Source organism: Panthera leo, chromosome B1, assembly GCF_018350215.1.
Source record: "Panthera leo isolate Ple1 chromosome B1, P.leo_Ple1_pat1.1, whole genome shotgun sequence".
Classification (NCBI taxonomy): domain Eukaryota; kingdom Metazoa; phylum Chordata; class Mammalia; order Carnivora; family Felidae; genus Panthera; species Panthera leo.
Window position 1 is genome coordinate 45187807 of NC_056682.1, and position 18035 is coordinate 45205841.

At 46.6% G+C, this 18035-nt stretch overlaps 1 long non-coding RNA gene across 1 annotated transcript; it reads left to right on the forward strand.

Annotated features, from left to right (window-relative positions):
* The first annotated feature begins 64 nt into the window (after positions 1-64).
* Positions 65-14311, forward strand: LOC122216908. The gene is made up of 4 exons (XR_006201181.1): positions 65-197; positions 3768-3936; positions 12317-12395; positions 14155-14311. It is a non-coding gene; the product is annotated as an uncharacterized LOC122216908 (long non-coding RNA).
* Positions 14312-18035: the final 3724 nt, after the last annotated feature.

An 18035-nucleotide genomic window follows, 5' to 3' on the forward strand; every position in this document is an offset into this window, starting at 1 on the left:
CCATTTAATAACAGTTACAAAACAGGGGCCTCCCAAGACTGAGGCAGACCCTGGTGGAGTTCTATACAAGCTAAGCCATGGAAGTGGCTCTTTTCTGGAACGTTCTGCGGACTGTCGAGGCTGCTGGTGGACAGCTGCCGCTGCTCAATATGGCGGCTGGGCCGTGCTGGGGAAGCTCTTCCGTCCTCGGGAATCAGGTCCGAGAGCCAGGGCGTGGCGCCAACCCGAGGAGGATGGGTCTCTCCTTCCCCTGCAGCCTCAGAGCGCCGGGCTAGGGACAGGTCTCTCTGAACACACGGTTCCAGTCAAATTCATCCCCACCAAAATGTAAAGAGCTTAATTTAATGCCCGTCGGGAGTAATTTCAATTTAAAAGTGGCATTACAGCCGGTGGCTGAAAGAATGGCTTAGCGGTTAGTCATCTACCGTTTGGGCGAGTCACTTAATCTCTTTGAGTCTGTTTCTTCATCCTAAAATAGGAGTAAGAAGCCGTGCTCACCTTATAACGCTGAGAAGATTAACTTCGATAAAACTTGTGGCCCAGCGCTTCCCATACAGTATCTGGCACGTGTTAACTGTCTTTAATGAGGAAGCTTAACAGAGCTCATCCTAGTAAAAAATGAGGAGAGAGGAGAGGGCCTCGACCCCAAGGAAGGGGCTGCCTGACAGGCCGTCTCCTCAGCGCCGTGTGGAGGTGGCCGTTGTCTGGTGAGCTGCAGAGGCCCCTGATTCTTGGGAGGTCTGGTTTGGGCCCTGCCTCTGATTAGCTGTGTAATCCGGCCATGTCACTCCGTCCCACTCGTTAGTTTCCTCATTGTAAAATGAGGGGCCCTCTGAGGGCCGCGGGGGGCAGCATCCGACCCCTGGCCGCCTCGTGAGGCGGGTCTGTGGGGGGCGCTCTCCTGTCCTCTGCCAGGCGTCCGGCAGGCCCGCTGTCATCCCTGCCGCTGCAACAGGCCTGTGTGGTTTTCCAGGCCAAATTAGAGGGCCGGGGGTGGGGGGGTGGGAGCTCTTAAAAAGACTTCGGCGAGATGGCTGAACAGTTCTCAGCTTGAAATGATCCTCCATCTTCAATCTTGCCAGGGATCTCTATTAGAAAGGGACAGAAGGAGAGAAAGAGAGAGAGAGAGATTGAGATGGAGGGAGAGAAAGCAGACAGAGCAAGAGAGAGAAGGCAAAAGGAAGGAGAGGGAGAGAGAATAACCTCATAGGCCAGCCCTAAGCCCTGTTGAAGGGGATGATATAAATAGAGTTGCTGTCACTTTGATGAATTAAATCCTCTCTTAATTAGGATGCATCGATTTAAGGGTTGTCCAGGCAGATAGTCCTTTTCCCCTTCCCAGCAAGTGATAGCAGAGGGAGGAAGCAAGAGAGGGGTGGCTTTCTCTCGTTCTTGCCTAATGGCTGCTTTCTCTCCCAGGCTTCATTTATTATCCCAGAACATGGGCACTGCAGTTTTCTCCATGTGCCATTCTCTTTTCAGCTGGAGCTTGGCAGTGGGCTACACAGGAGCTTTCTGGAGAAAGGACTACCTTTGAACCCCACGACCTTCTGCAGTACCTTTTCACAAGGTGGTCTGTTGAGAACAGAGTGAGGGCCCCTCGGTTGTTCTGTGGGCAGCTCTCTCTTTAGAGCCCCTCGACTTCTGGAGCCATTACTCGGCTGGCCAGCTGGATGCCATGCCTGTAAACCACTGGCTGTACCTTAGGGCAAACCACTTTTGGTCCCAGGAGTCTGAGGTTCCAGGGGCCTGTTCTGGATACCGTTTCCAAAATGAAGATATATTGTTCACAAGGACCTGGAAAATCTGAGTGTAGATTGAGTATTCCCCGAGTACGAATGGTTCAGCACTTTGTAATATTGGATTCATGAGCGAAAATACTTTGGAGGAGCAGGACATAAAATCGGCAAACTGATTCATCTTCTCTTGACCCCTTCACTCCCAAGGGGCCCATTACTCAGGCAAAGGAAGTGTGTTCCTCGGGGCGTGGAGACATCGTGTGTGCATGTGGGGGGGGGGGGCTTCTCATTGGGCTTCCTTGTGATTCAGAGTTGTTTCATAAATGGAACAGAGTCTGTAAGAGAAGTCTCTTACATTTGGTCTTTCATATCAAGACTCTAAAAACCCTGGTGTCACTCAGTGAGGGAACTCTCATGTACCCCCTCCCTTAATTCCCTAAAGTCTCATATACACAAATATGTGCATGCCTTCCCAAACTAATGCTGAACATGTCTTTCTGGAATTGCTTCAGCAGTTGAGAGAGGAAAGAGTTTCCTTGTTTTTTGTTTTTTTTTTTTGTTTTGTTTTTTTAAGAAGAACAGAGTTTCCTTGGTTTGAGGAAGAAGAATAAACTCATAAAGATGGAAGTGTGTTTGAGTGTGTTTGGAATTCCAGACCCACCGCCTCTTACCCAGCTGAGGGGATTTGCTGTGTTTTCTGTCCTGGCTCTCAGGTGACATGTGTCCCTGGCTGCCAAGAGAGAATCCTTGCTTGGATCATCTGGTCACAGGCCAGAATCTCTTTGTTCCCTCTACTGTCCTCTGTAAGGGGATCCATGTGGCCACACTGCTGGAGAACCTCTCTACTCTCTTTGTTTCTACGCCAAGGGGATCCATAGGGTGGAGGTAAAATTTTTTGTAGCAGATTGTGTGTGTGAGCCAGAAAGAATGAGGTGGAGGGATGCAGGAGGAGAGGGAGCAAGCAAAACAAACAAACAAACAAACAAACAAAAAAAAACAAAAAAAAAAACAAGACAGGAAAGAGAGAAAATGACAAGAAATAAATTAGCAAGGGACAGAGGCAGGAAGAGAGAAGAGGAACTGAGAAGAAATTCCCAAAGAGGAAGTGAGCCTGCAGGCGGGAGGTGGAGAAGAAACCCTCAAAGAGAAAGGAGTGGAGAGCAAGGTTGCCGGCCCAACTGGGGAAGGCAAGACACAGAAATCAGGAGAAGGAAAAGAAGGGATCAAGCAGGTGCTAGGAACAGAAAGGGAGAGGGGGTTGGTTGGGAGGGGAGAGGCAAGAGATGAAGGCGAAGAAGAGGGGAGCAGCCACCGGTGGGGGAAGCAGGGGGAGCGAGAAAGTGCTGTGCTGTGTGGATTATTGTGTGTTTGTCATCTGGAATGGTATAAGCTGTAGGTACAGCATCTCCTGCCCATGATTTATGGTCCCTGTCAGGCAGGGAGCGCGCTTTGTCTGCTGTAGCGTGGAGGATGAATGCGTTTCTGTCATCCCAGCCTGGCCAGCCTTTCTCTCTCTCTGCTCCGAACGCTCGCTCCCCATTTCACGCCAGTGAACATAAACAATCTTTTGTAAACCTGACAGTCACACTTGCTTCTTTGGAAACATAAAGCAGAAATGTATGACTCGGCTTTCATTACCCAATTTCCTACGCTATATAAAAACACTCGGGAAAGACATGTAAGTGGTCACGAAACCTGGGAAATTGGAAGTGTCCTGGAGGGGGGAAAAAAAAAGTGGAGGGGGAGGAGGGGAGTCTGGGGGTGGGAAGCTGGTGAGGAGAGGAGATGATGTGTCTAACCCCACCACATCCTTCCCAGAAAATGCTGTCTGATAAACTGGGCCATCCAGACACATAATTATATTACATTTCTGAATAATAGACATTTCCTGCCTGAAATGTTGCTTCCCACCCCCCCTTTTAGCCCAGAGTGCAGTAATGAAACAGTCTTGAGATCAAAGCTGGCTGATAATGTTGCTTTGTTTTTTTTCCCTCCTCTCTTCTGCTTTGCATTTTTCTTCTCTACCAGCCATTTGGCTAACTCCACCAAGTCAAAAGTGCAACTTCTTTTTAAAGAGCTATTAGGGTGCAGTTTGCCGTGATTTCTGAGCTGGAGCGCCTCAGCTGGGACAGTGAGATCTACCGTGGAGAATCCGCCTCCATTCCTGACGTCTGGAGCCTCACTAGGGCCAGAACAGGTGAAGGGGGTCTGTTACCACCGAGGGCTGGGGTGTGGCTCCAAGATACGCTGGGGCCTGGCCTAGAAGCCACTGGACACCTTCCCAGGACACCTTCTGGGAAGAAGAAGGGAAGAAGTCATGGGTGACTTCTCTTCCTGCCTTCAGTTACATTCAGCTGTAGTCTCCTACCCAGCAGAGCAGAGGGGTGCTCGGGGGATGCTCTGGTCCTTTCCATCGTGCTGGGGTTCTGGTCTCGAAGTCCCGGTAAACAGAGTTCCTGGTGAGGTTCCTGACTGTGGATCTGGGAAGTGACAGCAATTTGTTAATAATTATTGTAATCATGTCATTCTTTCAGATCAAAATCTTTGAGAGGCATCTGTGAGCTGCCTTAATTTCTTTGGCTGTCTGTCTTTAAACATAACAGGGCCATGGAACATCTACTTAAGAGTAGACTGGGCAAGCTGCAAACGCCAGTCCGGCCTGTTCATTGACTCAGAGACCCGGAAGTCACTCTGCTTCCTTGAATCTCAGCTTTTCCAGAAAGACAGACACCCCATTCACCTGTCTGCATCTCTCTCTCTCTCTCTCTCTCTCCCCCCGCCCCCGTCTCTCTCGCTCTCTCTCTCATGCACACACACACACACACACACACATACACACACAGAGAACACAGTTTCAAGGACTGGAATATTATAATTCAAAAGAGTTTTGAATACCTACTAGGTGTCCAACACGCTAATAGTTTCTGTAAAGTGCATGCCCTCAAAATGACTGTTGTTGAATGGGAAAGGTTTTGATAGATAGACGTATAGAGCTTGACCAGAAAGGCCTATTGTAGACGTGCATACCTCCTTCTCTTCCCTCTCTTTCACCCCATCCGTGCCCAAGTTTTATTCATGATTCTTCCAAGGTTGTACTCTCATCGACCTCCTCCATAAAAACCTCCTGCCCTCTACAACTCCTGGTGAGTGGTCCGTCCCCCTGAATGTCCTGAACTGATAACCTGTTCCTCATCGGTGGCAATTAATCATATGCTGTCTTGTGCCAATTCTCACATTGTTTTCAAGTGTTCGTGTATACTAACCATCTTTTGGGGTTGAGATTTTAATCATGTCTTGTGGCTTTTAGGACCCCCCTTGCACTCAACATGGGGATTTGTTATATAATACACCCACGACTTTTGGAAAGCATAGGTCCCAAGACTTTTTCAGATTCCCTAATTTGTCCCAATATATAAAGGCACGTTTGTATAGATTTCTGACGTTTTCCCTAACAACATATCCATAAAGAGTTATGTTTAATTTAAAAATACTCACAGTTTAGGGGTGCCTGGGTGGCTCAGTTGGTTAAGCGGCCGACTTCGGCTCAGGTAATGATCTCGCAGTCCATGAGTTCGAGCCCTGCATCGGGCTCTGTGCTGACAGCTCAGAGCCTGGAGCCTGTTTCAGATTCTGTGTCTTCCTCTCTCTGACCCTCCCCCGTTCATGCTCTGTCTCTCTCTGTCTCAAAAATAAATAAACGGTAAAAAAAAAATTAAAAAAAAATAAAAAAATAAAAATACTCACAGTTTAAATATCCTTTAAACTCACTCAACAGCCATTTCTTTTTCACAATGCAACATAGTTTTTATTATTTCAAAAGAATTAGCGTATGCATGGTGAGTATTAAACATGAGAACACATGGAGATTTGGGTGATGGGGCTTGGCTAGTCTTACTCATCAGCTGAATTGTTCCCTTCTGCCACTAACCTTTCACTAGCCATGCTTCTCATTTGTACCTCAATAAAATTTCATTTTATTTTTTCTGGTTATGGGACTGTGAGTTAGCTCACATATAGAGATAACCACTAAGGAAAAATCTACCGAGTATCTGTGCAGTGGGTGCCAAAAATCTGTTGGTTGTTTGGAAATTAAGTATACCTCGAATGTCCTATGAACCCTTGCTTACTCCTCTCTCCCACCCAGCCCCTCCCTCCTTCTTCCCCTTCCCCTTCCCTTCCCCTTCCCCTTCCCTTTCCCTTCCCCTTCCCTTCCCCTTCCCCTCCCCCTTCGCCTTCTCCTTTCCCTTCCCTCCTACATTCCTCCCTTCCTTTCTTCCTTCTCTCTCTTTCTGTCCCTCCCTCCCTCCCTTTTCTTTCTTTCATGATACAGCGTTTATTTGGTGTTTTATTTGGTACAGTCTTACTTGTAATCTAAGGAGGTAGCATAGTGTAGTGAAAATACATAGGCTTTGGCCTCAAGTCCTGGTCCCACCATTTTACTGGTTATGTCGTCTAAGGCAGATAACTTCTTTGAAGCTCAGTTTTTTCATCTGTAAAATGGGCAATGTAATAACTCACCCAGTGAAGATTAAACCTATAATGACTGTTGCATAGTAGGTATTTAATGTTAATTTCTTTTCTCTCTGCGTCATCCACTACAGATATATCCCCCATTTCATGGCATTCAAAATACAGGGCTTCAAATAGTCTCAATGCTGGCAATACTTAGGTAGGAAATAAACAGGCAGCTTGCTGAGCACTCCTAACGGTGATATATATAGACTCTGATACAGGCTTGGATGGCTTTGGTGCTCTGGAGGAGCCCTTCCTCTGTTATTGTTAGGCATGCGCATTGGACAAACAAAGTAAGCACAATGAGCTGAATTTAATACCTGCCAGGCAGCAGAACAAATGTCGTTGATCTTGCTGATACTATATAAAAAGCACAAAAGTGGATCTAGTTTGGTCCTATGGCGATTTATAATCCTTTTACTATACTAGGTTATTTTCAGTAGGACGGACATTCTTTTGCCTGCTGGGGGGAAAGGCACCAACTTGTACAAGCTGCTTATACCACATCATTAGGAGACAGCCTCAGAAGTGCCCAGAATCAAGAAAGTACAAAGCAGAGAGGGAAGAGTTGGGAATACAGTTTCAGGTTAAGAGCATCCAATATATGGAAAGCATAGATCCCCTCTCACCGCCCCCCCCCCCATAGATAAAATTAAGGGAAATTATTTATAAGGCAGAAGAATTTCCCCTCCTTTTAATGATTCTTAGAAGTAGCCAGCTTCCTGAGCGGGTATACAGAATAATTTATACTCAACTGAATAGGTACCACCATTTTATAGGGGATCTGGGGAAGACAGAAAGATGACATTGGAATGTGCTGTTTTATGGCTATAAGATGACAGATGTCATTCCCAGCTACCAAAAGTAGAAGGCGTTTATTTTGAGGAGCTTTTAAATGGTGATAACGTTAGTGTGCTTTCAGTATTTGGTTGGTTGGTTCTTCTGTAAGATCTTGTCCGGGGCCGTGGAAGAGAGATTTGTGTAGGTGTCTCAGCCATACTTTTGGTTTCCAAACCCTGAAGCTGGCCATTGCCAGCGTTCAGTACTCGGGATAAGAAAGCCCAGCTCCACCAGCTTTCTCTCATTATTAGATAGTAGCTAAAGGGGCTCATTGGTGTGAGCAAACCCACCACAACCCATGCTCTGCAGTTCTAATCTTGTATGGATCATTGAAGTGTAGCCCATCTTCTCTATTGATTTTCTACTGCTGTGAAAGACAATACCCCCAAACTTAATGGTTATTATCTCACACTTTGTGGCATTTGGAAACAGCTTATATGGGTATTTCTGGCTCAGGACCTTTCCTGAGGTTGCAGTCAAGACACTGGCTGAGGCTATAGTCATCCGAAGGCTTGACTGGGGCTGGAGGATCACTTTCCAAGTTAGCTCACTTCCTCACAAAGCCTCTGTTCCTGTCTGGCTGTTGACAGGAGGCCTCAGTTCTTTGCCAGATGAACTCCTTCCACAAGTCTGCTTGGATTTCCTTACCACATGGCAGCTGGCTTTCCTAAGAGCAAGTGATCCAAGACAGTGAAGAGGAAGCTACAATGTCTTTTATGACTTAGTCCCGGGAGTCATACACCATCACTTTGCCACATTCTGTTTGTTGAAAGTGAGTTACTGTGTCCAGCTCATTCGCAAGGGGAGGGGAATCAAGGTTAAAAAAGCCTTTCTATCTTCCTTTCTTTATTCTTATTCATTTATTAAAAAATCATAGCCTTCGACCTTTATTTCCATTCCTAGATGTTTCCATTTTCATACTATAAACTTACCAAAATGGGATGTTGAAATTGAATGAGAATATAAAATAACAAATGAATGCTTTTACAGATATTTATTAAGTACGCAAAACCAAACTGAACGAAAGCTTGTCGTGAATATTTTCTCTTCATGATTCTTTTTCATGGGTTCCACTGGGTAAGGCCCCTCCCCTACCTTATAGGTTTTCTTTATAGACTTTCTTCATTGCCTCAGGGACCTTCAAGTTGTGTTTAAATTTATGATCATTTGTTTGGGCAATATTTAAGAAATTTGCACTGCCAGCTCAATGAGGTTGTTCAATGGAAGTTTTTGAATACTAAATCACGGGGAAGGTGCAGTTTCCATAACAGAACCTCCACCGTCTTTGCTTCAGGGATCTCCTGCTCTAAATGTAGTGCCTATTGAGTCAGCTAAGATGTTGCCAAACTTGACTTTGGCCAGCAGAGCAGTGTTTTATTGAGTATCAACACTAGGATTTGTTATTTACTGGATGGCTGCAAATATGGTTTGGTCATTTAGTACAGAAGGTTCCACACTCAAACTGGAGACTTTTAGCAGACTACTGAGCCATGGTTGGCATTCAAGTACACAAGGCTGGCCCTATCTAAAGTTTTCCTAAGTCCTCAGTTAGGTTCACTCATCCAGTCGTCTGTTTATTCAACACATGTTTACTAATCCCCCACTTTGTGTCAAACCCATGCCAAAGCAACATGGCAAAGATTTTCCAAATAGGTCGGAGAAAGTATTGAGATGGGGAAACTGGGGCTGGATACTTTTCCTGACAAAGAGCTGGCCACTGGACTGATGTTCAGGAGACTCTAAGCAGCAGTGACTAATTAAAGAGAGTGGCCCAGGACACCTTTTAAGATCTTGGCACAGAAGCCCAGATGTAAGAACTGGGTTCAGGGTGGGGCTAGCTGCCAGAGATAAAGGAGACATCCAATTATCAGACCTGAGGTCAAATTAACAGCAAGCAACACTCGAAGCTAAGTCCTGGACCTTGGAGAGCATCAAGTTTCCCAAGCGTGGGGAGAGGACAGCTGCAGAGACCCAGAGTCCAGCTGGACCCAACACTTCCCAGTTGCTTTCATGTGGTGGAGATTTATTGGGATGCTCTGCAAAAGAGGAGGAGACAGAACGAGGAAGGAGATGTGATGAGCTAGGAGAACCCACGGGGTCAAGAAAGGATCCCGGGCATATTCCCAGCACCTCCCCCACAAGGCCCTGCTGCTTAGCCACCTACAGAAGAAATGAAATCCTCCTGCCTCCTGATGCAAGGCGGAGGGAGAGGCCTCAGGGGGAGGCTTAGAAGGGGGTACCCTGTTTTGTCAGATCACACAGGCACAAAGTCCCTTGGAGGCTCAGGGAGCTTTCCACCCTCCTCTCAGGCAGAGGCAAGCTCCTTCTCCTCAGGGGGTTCATTTCAATGTTAATGAGACTAAGAAGGTGGGCAAAGTTGTTTTCTTCTAAAAATTCCATTTCACCCTTCCTTGCTCTCTGAGCATACCTCTCTGATTTAGATTCACTGTGTTTAATTAAAGCTGTGTTTGTTTTTTCTTCTTCTTTTGCTCTTTCCACTTCTTGCCAAATCCTCTCCTCCTCCCTCTACTCCAGGAGACTGAGTTCCTCAGGCTGCCCCTCAAGTCCCCCCCCCCCCCCCCCCCCCCCCCCCCCCCCCCCCCCCCCCCGCCCCACTGGGCCTCTGTGGAAACCTCTGGAGGCAAGCAGGGTGGGGCTTCTCTTTCTCTGCATTGACATCTGGGATGAAAGGAGCGTTTTTGCATCGGGAACCGTGGTAGCACTAGGCAGTGCTTTGGATGCACATACCCCTCATTTTTGGTACACCTGAGAACCCAGGGAAGAAAAACTTGGATTTCCTGGAGACTAATTAATGAGGACAGGAGAGTTTCCCGGTGGATGAGAGAAGGCTGAAACAGAAAATGGGGGAGGCAGGTTCTCTGCTTTTGGGAAGTACTCTCCCCATCAGACAAGGATTCAGAACAGGCTTCCTTTAAACAGCTAGCTCCTCTACTGCATCTGAAATAGGATTTAATCAACAAAATGGAGACTATAAAATGTGGTAAGAGTAGAGATGAGTATTAGCTACTCTTTATGTGCCAGGTCCCGTGGAAGCGCTGGAAGCCAGTGAGATTTTTACTGAAGCTTTAGATTAGTTTACCTATTTTATATGCGAAAACATTACAACTCAGACAGGTTTTAAGATTCTTGTCAGGGTGCCTGGGTGGCTGGGTCGGTTGAGTATCTGACTTTGGCCCCACATCAGGCTCTGTGCTGACAGCTCAGAGCCTGGAGCCTGCTTCAGATTCTGTGTCTCCCTCTCTCTCTCTCTCTCTCTCTCTCTGCCACCTCCCCGCTTCATGCTCTTTCTGTCTCTCTCTCTCCAAAAAAATCAACATTAAATTTTTGTTTTAAAGATGCTTGTCAAAGTTCAAACCACTTGTAAACAGTAGAACTGAAATTTGAATCTAGATTTAGCTAACCCCCAAATCACACATTTCCCCACCATATCCCAAAAGGACCTCAAAGGTCATCTAGTCCTGAGCAACTCAGGCTGTACTGATTTTTAGAACCTATAATAGCCATCTACTGGGGACAGAAAGGCTGTGAGGCATTTCACATTGGGAGACTCCAAATCTGAGAGGAAGGGGTGGAAGGTATACCAGGAAGCTATAGCCACAGCTAGCTAATCAGAGGCCTTGATCTGGCTTGACTCTCTAATATGATCAGACACCTGCTTGATGGAGTGCCTGGGCCTGAACTCTCGGTGCATAGGCCAATGGTCTTTCCACCTCTCTATATTATTGACCTTCACATCTGCTGGGTAAGTCGAGGCACCATAGCATTCAGTACTTTCTATACATGGGGTGCTCGGATTGGGAAGAACTAGTATTCCTTGTCCAATGCTATCAAGGATTATTTATCTTCAAACTCAGGGCCGCCCAGTAGAAATAGAATACAAGCCACACGTGTAATTTAAAATGTTTTAGTAGCCATTTTAGAAAAAGTAGAAACAAAGAGGGGAAATTAATTTCAATAGCATATGTTACTTAACTCAACATATCTCAAATATAAGCGATATAAAAAAAAGCAATATAGGAAGTGATGAGATATTTTACTTTTTTTTTTTTTTTTTTGCACTTAGCATTCAGAATACATTGGGTACTCTTCACTTACCACACGCCTCGGTTCTGATGAGCCTATTATGAGTGTGCTATAGTCACCGCAGCTCGTGGCTGCTGTATCAGAGAGAGCAGCCCTAATTCGTGAGCTCTTCTGAAAGCAGGAGAGTCGATCCAGTTACAGGCTCTTCTCCCTGGAGCAGAGCTTTCTGGTTTCTCGATTGCGAAGGGAAGATTCGGAGAAGCAGACAGGTGTGTCCACTTCATCTTTTCACGGATAACCCTGCAGAAAGCATCACAGGGCTGACAGCAGCCTTCTCCAGCAAAGATGAGCTGCCAGGGGGAGGAGTTGGGTCCTTGTTGACATGTGGCCCTAGGTGCACAGAGCAATTCGGAGGGGATCACAAACTACGGCTGCGGAAAATGCCTCCTGTTCCTGTTGTGCATTCCGATCGAGACAAAGATCGACTAAGTGTTTACAATCAGTGAAGGCAAGCTCGGCCCTCGGGAAACTGTGAAGCAGGAAAGGTTTGGCTTCAATGTCCTTATTATCCCCTGAGCTTGCTTCTGTCCCTCAGCCTACAGTGGTCCATCCCCTAGTTTGGCGGTCCATCCGCCTAGTTCGGCGGTAGAGCAAGGTTCACCATGCTCTACCACCCAAGAGCCTTTGAGATTTCTTCTTTATGGCTGCGGGGCTGGGTAGAAACAGAGAATGTAGGCTGTGGCCTCCTTTGCTATCACATCCAGTCCTATGTTGAGGCCTTGGTGGTTTGAGACTTTTGAGGAAACTGACTTTTACTCAGTGTACGAAGATGGGGTAAGGTGTGCAGATTCATTGCAGACAGGGAGGAGGTATTATGGCTCTTGTATAGATGACAATCACCAACTGAGTCTCTGGCCCTTGGTTTCCTCGTCCTCGGGCACTAAGACCTCTTCATGACCACCTGTAGGGGAAATGCACCTGGGACTCTGAGACCAGCTCCCATCCTTGGGCAGGGATGAAATAGAAGACTTGAGGCCATTAATCCTCAGATTTAGCTGTTGGTTGTGCTTGAACTTGCACATAGTTTCAATGTTTCTGCTTGTTTTCTTTTGATTTCCTGTGATTCTGGATCCTTTCTTTATACTCTTGGTGCTTTTAAAGATTCATATCTTTTCCCTTAGACATATGGTACCTTAAACTTACATCAAACTCTGCTTCAGATGGGAAGCCGAATTCTGGTCTTGCCTGATCATTGATAAGGTAAGAGAATTCTACTGAACCAAAAGAAACAGTAGGTATGTTTTACAAGTGCTAGTGTATTTATTCTAGACAGCACTATATGGTATGTGTTTTATATTTGAGGAACGAAGGGGAGAAAAGGTAACTCCCTCTGCTATATTGTTTTTTTCCCCTCTGTTATATTGTTAAGCCATATTGCAGAAGAGTGCAATGGAACAATGGATTCCTTATTTTATAGCTTTTGTGTCTACTTGTTCCTCCCAGCATTGTGCTGCCCCAGGGGGAAGGTGCTTTAACAGCCCCCTGATTGTGTGTTAGCTCAGAAATGAAGCCAGCATGCTTATCAGAATGATAGAAATCAAGACCTGATGGTACATAACATTGTGACTTAGTCACATCGTCATGGAATCAGCTATAGAAGGCACGCTTGCAGCAACTGTCTTTACGTTGTCCTGGATTCCACCAGCTTCCTCCTTACCTTGTGACCTACCACACCTTCCACACACACTTTGCTTTGGCCACGCTGGTCTACTTACTGTTCCTCAACTCGTCCAACCTTTGCTTTTACTGCTCTATTTCTCCAGAAGGCTCATCACCCCACATTCACGAAGCTCACTTCTTTATTTCCTTCAAGTCTTTCGCCAGATGGCACCTGCATGGTGAGATTCTCCGGACCGGTCTCCCTCCTCTGTTTCAGGTGCACCGTTTCCGTCCTGTTCGCCTGTCTTCATTGTCTTCGTGGCAGTATCATTACGTGCCATTAGCGCATACCCTTATTTGCTTGTTGCCTGTCCTTTTCGCTGGAATGTAAGTCTAAATAAGGGTAGGGACTTTGATTTTATTCATTACTGTGTAGAGCACAGGTCAGCCTATGTTACCTGGGAAGTGAAAAATAAATGTTGATGAATAGTTAGTTGAAGGAAGCATATGGTCCGCATTCCACCCGTCCATGGCATCCTAGAAAGATCTGGCTTCTTCTCAGATATCTTGAGGAACACCAAACTCAACAACATCTATTACTGGATAGCTCCACCTTTTCTAAAGGTCTGTGTGTAGAAAGATGGCCTGGTAGAAAGAGCACCAGAATCTTTCTAATAAGATAAACCTTGGGGGTGCCTTGCTGGCTCAGTTGGTTAAGCATCCAACTCCTGATTTCGGCTCAGGTCATGATCTCACAGTTTGTGAGTTCGAGCCCCATGTTGGGCTCTGTGCTGACAGTGCAGAGCCTGCTTGGGATTCTCTCTCTATCCTTCTCTTTCCGCCCCCATTCTCTCTCTCTCTCTCTCTCAAAACAAATAAGTAAAGCTTAAAAAAAATTAAAAAATTAAGCCCATTTGTTTAAAAAAAAAAAAAAAGATAAGCTTGGACACCTGGGAGAAGCCTGAGAAAAAGTAATAGGCTGTGAAGCCCTTAGTCTGCCCTGGTCTTGCCATCACTTCTCATGGGATGTCGGAGAATTATTTTCATCTCTCTGGCCTCAGCTTTTTTTCTTCTAAAAAATAGGATTGTGTAGACGTGTTAGAAACAGGGTATCATGACCAGAACAGAAGCCTGCAGAGATGCAGAAATCTGGCACAAGTAAAACAGCCATGTTGTTCAGCCTAAATATTGAATCTTAGAAAGTGTCTCACCAGGTGTGTGTGTGTGTGTGTGTGTGTGTGTGTGTGTGTGTGTGTGTGTGTGTAAGCACATAGGTAGATAGACAAGCCATCTCAAACTAGCCTGAAAGGTCCACTTGGTCTGGGGCTGCATCCACTGTTTCTTTCTTATTACTCCACAGGGCCTGCACAGAGACCTGGACCAGCTCAAAAGGTTGATAACTGACTTAATATAAGCACAAGAATAACTACGCATTTATGTAAAGTCTTTCTCAAAGGAGCGTTCAGCACTCTGCAGATAATGGACTTATTTATCCTTAGAGCACTTCTCTGAGGCAGTAAAAGGACAGGGGTGACCAGACTCATGTAATAAATAATGTCAAGGACAGCATGAGGCAAAACTAGCCTATACGTCTGAGGCCCTGGGGGAGATGGGATGGGCCCAAGGTCACCCAGGGAGTTGGGAACAGGATGAGTGTCCATGCTCCAATGAGGTGATTCATTCTTTCCAGCACCTCTGCTCCTGGGACCTGACTACATGTCCCCCGGGCTGGCTCCTGCTTACACACACATATCCCAAGGCATATTCTATGGGATATCAGAGGTGCTCTTATCAGTGCATGGCTTAGTAAGCTCCAAAAATACTTGGTTTCACAGAGTTAAACAGTTTTCTTCACTAGAGGACTTTGTAGACGCATTAACAAGTTACTTTGTTCATTGCTAATATCCAGGAGGGATCTCCAGTATGCGGAGTTACCCAAATTTATTTGTCCATGGACACTTCCTTCCCCAGGATCTCATTGGATTGGTGAAATGCTGATTTCTTAAGACGTGGTACCGGGACTTCCCTTGTGGAAGGAGATACCTGGGTTTAGAGAAGATGTTGGCAAGCCAGGCGGGGATGTGGGTGACTTTGTAAGTCTGGCTGTTACTGGATGCTAAGACAGCAAGAGGGAAAACTACCCTGTATGAGACAAAGGGAGGAATGAACTGTTTTTGTTCCTGGGAGGGAGGAAGAAAGAGAAGAGGAGAAGAGAGAGAATGGGTAAAATAAAGAAGCCAGGGCCTGGGTGGGATCAACATTCAGTGAAACTGCAGGTTGGTGGGAGAACAAAGGACATTTTATACGGATGCTTACTGCCTCATGTGGAACCGTCAGAGGTACAGTGTAAACCTCTCTCCATTATCTTCTCCTCCTCTTTATAGGGAAGTCTATTAGGGTCATGTGTGCTTTGTAGAGTGGTGTGTGTATGTGTGTGTGTGTGTGTGAAGGGATTGAGAAAGAGCTTCATTCCATCCTTGAACTTTTGTGGACGGCAAATAGATAGTATTAACAGACACAGGAGCCTAGAGGCAGAGATGACCATGAGAAGTAAGCCTTCCGGTGTCCACATAACACTTTAAGAGGGGTGGGCACTTGGGGCTTGAGCTAAACTCCCTCGGATCTCAATTGCTGCAATGGATGTCGTGTAGATCAACTGACTTCTAATGCTGTCCTCTGCCCTGTCACCCTCGGGGCCTGACTACCCTCTCCATTTGTACCATAGTAGCTCTGGCATCTGGAGCCACACGGAACACATGTCTTCAGACAGTGATTCCATTTCCCTTCAACAGTCTGTTCTCCAGATTGAACATACTTAATTCCTTCCACATGTCTCGTATGATGAGTTACCAGACTTGTCACCATGCCGGTCACCCTTGTCTGGACAGCCTCCAGGGTTTCAGCGTGCCTCTTGGGATTTAACACAACACAACAAGTGTGGTCTGCACATTGCCAAATACAGTAGGGTCTCTGCTTTTTGCGATCTGGACCTTCTGCTTCTACCGAGGAAGCCTACGTTGGACCCAGCCTTGTTTTTATTCAGCGGCCACGTTGGGTTCTCGGCTCCGCTAAACTTGCGGTCAACGAAAACCCTGGTCAGGTAATAAATACGTTCTAGCCATTTTGGTCACAGCTGTTCTGAGTGTGTGGTCTTGTTGCCACGTGGGTGAGAACTGCTGCGTTGCATGTCGTGTTGTGTGATGATTATGGTTTATATCGTGTTGTGATGGGGGAGGATGTCTTCAAATACATGCACATGTGCACGGGCACTGAAAGCTACCATGTGCCACTTTCGGGAGTGCCTGGGTATAACGAAGTGATAATTAACAGCGTCAGTCACCAGCAACTTTTTTCTCTTCTTCCTGCACGACGCAGCTTGTTTGTCAGAGCGTGCCGATACACTAGTGATAGGTGCTATGTAAACACATAGGTAGACAGACAGAGAGAGACCGGCAGACGGTGACTGTGGAGTGGTACGGAGACCCCATCGCAAACATCCGTAACAGTAATGACAGCCACAGTGTATACACAGAATTCACCTTAAACAGCTTTTAAGTGCTTCTGGGGTAGGAGGTAGGGATGGTGAGGGCATCAAGGGCTTCACTCATGTTAGCTGAGCTTCTATGTTCTGTCAGAGTTGCGTTAAAATCTCCTGATGGAAGTGGTTCTGGAGGGGTCGAAAGCCCCCAGTGAGCCATTTGTCGTAGGCCCGTGGCCTTGTAGGACCATGGGCTTATGTAGGGAGGGGAGAGAGAAGGTGCTTTCTCTTCTCCTGCTCACTAGCTCTGGGACCTTGAGCAAGCCAACCTTTCTGAGTCCCAGCTTCTTCGTCTGTAAAATGGACTTTTCCCAAGTGGGCTTAGGGGATATTGGGAAGGTAGAACCAGTGCCCTGATGCCCTGGAGTAGCTATAAGTTAGTAACCTGGCATAGACCTGTCCCCTCTTAGTCAAGGTGCTGTTTGGAGAGAGAGTGGCCCGGTCACTCACTCATGTAACATTCTGCGAGCCTCTCGGGGGGTCAGGCCTAGTGGGGGGGGGGGCCCTGGGCTTTCACAGCAGACTGTGATCCCATCTTCCTAAGCCAGCAGAGGAGACCAGATCTGCACATCAGTAACCACAATGCAAGGTAGAAATGGGAAGCATTTTAAGAGGTCAAGATAACGTGAAAAGGAAGAGTGTACTCTGAGGGGAGGGAGGAAGGGAGGTCAGGAGGGGTTGGCATTTATGCTGATCCTGAAGGAAGTGTAGGAGATGGACACAGAGGGGGTCAAGAGGAGCTCCATCTTTGGAGAAGGGAAGAAGTACGACTCCCATTTGATGCAGAGTGATCTGATCTGATTTGGCCCTTACTCCAATTACAATCACAAACTAACATTGCAAAGCATTCCACATGCGAGGCACTGTGTGGACTCTCTCTGCAAAGGCAGGGCTGAGGGTCCTGGGGTTCTGTTCGGTAGTGTCCCAGGATGTGGGTAGGGAAATCCTGAGAGACAGGTTGAAAGTCAGTTCCAGGAGGTTGGCCTTAGTTGGGCAAGTGAAAGGAGCCCTGAAGAATTTAGAGCAGGGCACCAACAAGATCCAAGTAGTAGCTTTAGGGGGATGACTCAGGCCACTGTGTCTGATATGAATGGAGAGTTCCCTCGAGACTCTCTCCTTGCTTTCTTTCTTTTTTAAAAAATTTTTTTAACGTTTAGTTTTGAGAGGCAGAAAGAGCGTGAGCAGGGGAGAGGCAGAGAGAGAGGGAGACACAGAATCCCAAGCAGGCTCCAGGCTCCGAGCTGTCAGCACAGAGCCCGATGTGGGGCTCGAACTCACAGACCATGAGATCATGGCCTGAGATGAAGTCGGACGCCTAACCGACTAAGCCACCCAGGCGCCCCCTCTCTCCTTGCTTTCTAAAGGGCTTGGAAACCTATTTCAATCTGAAATAACGAATTTCAGATTGGTATAGGGCATGGGAGACAAGGCTGAAATGAACCCACACAAGCTACAGCGATCCAAAGGAAGGAACGATTAAGTGATCGGTTCCATAATTAATTCAGTCATTCATTCTGCAGATATTTAGGAAAGATGCCAATGCATCCGGCACAGTTCTAGGCTCTGGGAAAGGAAAAATGAACAAGGCCAATCCTTGTCCTACTCAGCCTCCAAGACTTGGCTGACAGAGACCCCTGGTCAAGACGTGTTTCCTCAAAGTCTTCTGATGAAAGCCCCTCCTTTCTCTCGAGTTAATTCCTAAG